Genomic DNA, 5,000 nt, shown 5'->3' on the forward strand with positions numbered 1-5,000 from the left:
TCCGCGCAGCTTGTGCCTTTGCGCCAATAATACCGCCAGCTACACAGGCTAAAGTTGCATGGAAGAGAGTACTTGGGGCCCTCAGGGGAAAAATAGCAGTTGTGAAAAACAACACAACACCATGTAAGATAAGTAACAGCTGCCTCAGTTCATAGGCCCCCCACTTCTCAACAAAGCTATAGGTTCATAGGCCCTAATTTGCTAAGACCTCACAAGGCTGTTGCCTAACAGGAGCCCGGTAGCCAGGGGCTCTCAAAGAATAGCTCTGGGCGCCTTAACTTTTGACAGCAACACCTTTCACTTCATATGTTGGGCTCCTAAGTTCTTAGCGTTTAGCTCTGAGGGCCCCTTTAAAATTTTCTTAGGCAGCAGCCTTGCCTCATGAGGTAAAACACCTGACAAAGGAGTTTTTCTTTTCAAGAAAAGTATGCCTTCATGTTTTTGGCTCCAGAGATTGTCACGAGACTCTTATAGAACTTTGGAGATACACTGAACCAAGTGGATCCAATTTGACTTTAGTGTGGAGAAACCACCTGAGTGAATGCTGATAACATTTTTCCCTGCATATTTTAATACACCTCGGAAAAAATTACGCATAAAGTAAACTAGAAATCTGGAATCTGGAAATGAAAACAACAATCACAATCCACACTTCAATAGACCGTTTTTGCTTGTACATTTTGTTTTCTCAATACAGATCACATGATAATACTTAGGAGATTTAATCCTTTGCCTTGTTCATCAAAAAGAGTGCATGCAAGCATGAATGTGTCTGTTGCTTGTCGTAGGGCATGGAATTCCCGGTGTTATGGTCTGTCTTCTGTGGATACTAGCTACACCAAGCTACTCTAAAATCTGAGGGATAATAAGGGTATATGATATATGATATGATAAGCACTCTTTTCAACGAAAAAAACAACTTTAGGACCAAATCTTCTGAGTACTATCACATGATCTGTATCGGGAAAACAAAATGAACAAGTGAATAAAGAAAGTTGGTGTAAGTGACGTGGTTGAGGAACACAAGAACCAGTCCTCTTCAATTGGCAAACAAAGGAGGCTTGTAAAAATATACCTATAATAATTTATTGGAGAAAAATTAAAGCAGAGAACAAATTCCAAATGGTCTGGATAGCACAAGTGTTACTAATATTTTAAAAAATACAACCACACTTTTGAGTTTTCAGAACATCGAATCATGTTCCAAAAATTCAAAAGTGTGGTTGTATTTATTTAAATATTAGAGAACAAATTGTTTTTACAAATGTGTTTATCAACTGAGTTGACATGGTAAATTGACCACCTGTAAAGTACTGATGGGAATCAGCTGAGATTTTATTACCGACCATTAGAAATAATCCGATTGACCCAACCGATCAATCATTGAATATAATTGGAAAATCTACTGATTAAAAAACACATCTGTTTCAACTGTGTACAAGTCGCCATGTTTGTTGTGAACAACATGAAAACAAGACAACAAGGTGAGGACTTGGGAACCAAATTGATCTTCACAAGCTGTCTACATCTGTTTTGCTTTCATCTACTCTTGTTACCTTTCTGATCGCAGTAGGTAGCTATTTTACGGCCAGCTACTAATTTAGAGTAATATCTAAGAGAACCATCAAAGCCACTTTTTTCTGTATGAAATGCGCCCTATCAAAATTAATGTGAACAAAATGCAAAACCTAGCCTGGCGTGAGCATGTTTCGCCGAGTTTTGGAAAACACTAAAACTGTATGAAATGTAAGATTATCGCATTTGTCTGAGATAATTGATTGTCATAATCCATAATCGATTGTGGCGTTGCTTAAAGATTTTCGATCAATGATCAATTTTAATCCATGATCAGTACTCCACTACCATAAAGAAATTCGAAAGCTGACGTTTCGAGTTTTAACCCTTTTTCAGAGCAAAATGAATCAAAGGTCTATAACACTTGAAATGTCACTCTGAATTTCTTTACGATGGTCAACAAAAGAGAGAAATGATCCCCACACCTATATGGACAATTTGTGACCTTCCTGGGGAAAACCATCATCAGAAAAGGTGAATGCAATCACACAGCATGTTGAAACAAAAGGAGCGTGACTAAACATGTTAGCTGTGTGTTAGTAGCCTTCCTCATTAAACTAGAAGCCTTTGTTTTTTACACACACTAAAGACAAAAGAGCTGGTGATAAGCTTTGCATACACTTTAGTCCAAAATGGCTGCCATTTTAGTATTCTTTTGCAAATTGGCCCTTATGGCCTCGTTATCAAACCTAAAATTCAAAAGAATATTTAACCTTGAACAAGGCCATAAGGGTCCATTTGCATGGAAACAAAAGAATACTAAAATGGTGGCCATTTTGGAATAAGGTGTATGAGGCTACAGGCTTACCGTACCGTGTCAACTTCTAACATGCTGAACCTTAACAATTCTAACAAGCCTAAGTCACATGAACTATAAACTGGTTGTGTTATTGGCATTTTAATAAATGCTTGCGGGAAATGCTTTTTTTAAAAAATCACAATGGCATATTTTAAAACCAGAAAGAAAACCACTGGTGAAAGGGAAATCATCAACCCCGTCAACGTGACCGTTTCAGTGCCACTGTGGAAGTAATGCAAGCAGAGACGATCCAAAACCGGGTTGTTGACAAATCAAGTCAGGATTGAAATTGCGACTCACTGGTCGCCAATGCAACCAAAAATTGTCTGCTTGCGACTAGATTTTGAGGAATGACGTGTTGTCTGGTAACCCAGGATAAACAGTAGACAACTTCTGTAATTGACTCTTTATATGATGAAATCATTCGGAACTCGTAGCTAGAGCACGACTCACCTTTCTTTTCCAACTAAAATAGTGTCTAAATACTACAAGAAAATCAGTTTCACACCCTTAAACACCATGTGCTTATAGCCGGCCGGAAGACGAAGATTCGGCCAGGGCCTAAAAGCCGATTAACGCTAATTCGAGATTAAAAATTAACCAAGAAATTTATTTCTCTACTCCGAAATGCTGTTCAACGCTGATATTCGGATAAAATTTACATTAGTAGATGTCGATCTTGAAAAACAAAAATAAGCAAAAGAAACTTTAACCAAAAGGTTGAAAACATGAAGCAAAAGTTTACGCTAATCCTGGATTAAGTTAATCGGCTTTCGAACAACCGGGCCCAGAAGGTTAATTGAAAATTTAAATCCATCGTCAGTTGTGAATGCTAAAAACGTAGATTACCGAAGGACCTCCTCGGAATTAGCTTAGTATTGATAATATGTTGATAATGAACCTGGACATCGCATAACGAGTTCGTCCCCTCTGTTAGAAAGTTGACACCCGCAAAGATGACTACACAAAGTGATCAAAAAACGGAGATAAATATCGATAGAAAGGTACTGTAAGAAAACAAGTTCCTCTGATTCTAGAGGTTACTGAAACAAGCATTGTGGTTGTGTGGGGGCCCAGGCCGAGCAATTGTAGTATTGCGTTTACTCGCGATAAAGGTAGGAGAATAAAGAAACTACGTTTTAAAGAGGTGAAAAGCAAGATGACAAAGGACCCATGTTTGCCTTGCTATGGAAAACACGGACTTAAAACGTTGTGTGCTTCGCTCCCTTTCAAATAACCGTAAAGAACACCATCACCAAACTAAAGACAAAAGCCAAAAACAACAGTGTTTTTTTCTTGCTATTTAATAATTGTGACTTTTCTTGCATGGAAAGCAACATTTAAAATCATGTTCTTACGTAAGCCATATATTAAATAAGTTGGCGACCAAAATTTATGGTCTGGCAAACAAATTTTTCCCATTAGTAGCCAGCTGGCACCCGAGCAGAAACGTTAATTTCAAGCCCTGCAAGCAAGCACGCAAAACAAATTTCAATGATCTTTGTTTAAGCTTACATCATGTTTATAATAAACGATGGTAAACTACTCTGCTTTGGGTTAATGACCAAACTGTGTTTGAAGACAAATCACAGAGCTCCTGTGTCAAGAACAAAGGAATTTACTGTGTTAAGCTTGCATGTTAAAACAAAAAGGTCTACCATGTGAAGAGACCGTTAACAAAAGGCACAAACACGCTACCCCATTTCTTTTGTTTTTTCTTGCATATGCGCTCACTAGGCGTGTTAGACAAGTGCCATGTGCGTGCAGTCAACTTATTTATTGTTTTCCCATGGAGGGTCACATATGAGCTATAATTATTGTCTTTTCTAAGCAATGAGAAATTCAGATCTCTTCAACAGGATTCAAACCTATGACCCCTGCGATGCCGGTGCAATGAGCAGGTCAAGTTGCTGTGCTCATTTGTTCTGGTATAGGCAGAGATGTATCCAGGTTTTCAAATTTGGGGGTCCTCTGGACCCCTTTTTGAAAAATTTGGGGGTCCAGCTAATTAATATTCAAGAATTAATATGTGATCTATTGCCTCTTAATTGCTGCTGCAGTATCCTTTCAGATTTCTAATTGCACAAAAATAAAGTCTTATCCCTCCCAACGAATATGTACTTAGAATGATCAATTTCTTTGAAACTGTTGTGCCTGTTGATTCATCGATCAAAATGTCTGGGCTGTCAAAGCTCCATCGATCACATTACAAAAGAGTAAACAAATGTTAGCGATCGATGCACAGTTCATTGTCGGCCCGTGCGTCCATGACTTCGCCATGGCCAATGTTAATAATCAAGCGATTGAATACATTCAAGTTTCATGTTCAACACGTTAATTATAACACTAACTCCGAAAAAAAGTTGCCGAATTTGCAAAAAAAGGCAAGTTACGTGCAAAACAAGAACCGAGACAACAATGACACGTGCGTGCCCGGAATTATTTTTTTTATCCACAGGGTCGCACAAAACAAAAATTTAACATACTTTGCCTTTGGATTCTCTGTTATTTCACTCACGATAAGCGAACTAATGCTTGAAATTCACTTGGAAAGCATGCAACAAACTGAACTTCGACTGAAATGTTTTATTGTCACTGGCGGCAGATCGAAAGTGTCGCCGATTGT

The 5,000-nt window shown here is 38.3% G+C and overlaps 1 long non-coding RNA gene across 1 annotated transcript in view; it reads right to left on the reverse strand.

Moving 5' to 3' along the window:
* Positions 1-5,000, reverse strand: part of LOC138030970 (uncharacterized) — a 14,942-nt gene that overhangs the window by 7,494 nt on the left and 2,448 nt on the right. The window lies entirely within an intron of this gene.

This window comes from Montipora capricornis, chromosome 13 (genome assembly GCF_036669925.1).
Source record: "Montipora capricornis isolate CH-2021 chromosome 13, ASM3666992v2, whole genome shotgun sequence".
NCBI lineage: Eukaryota > Metazoa > Cnidaria > Anthozoa > Scleractinia > Acroporidae > Montipora > Montipora capricornis.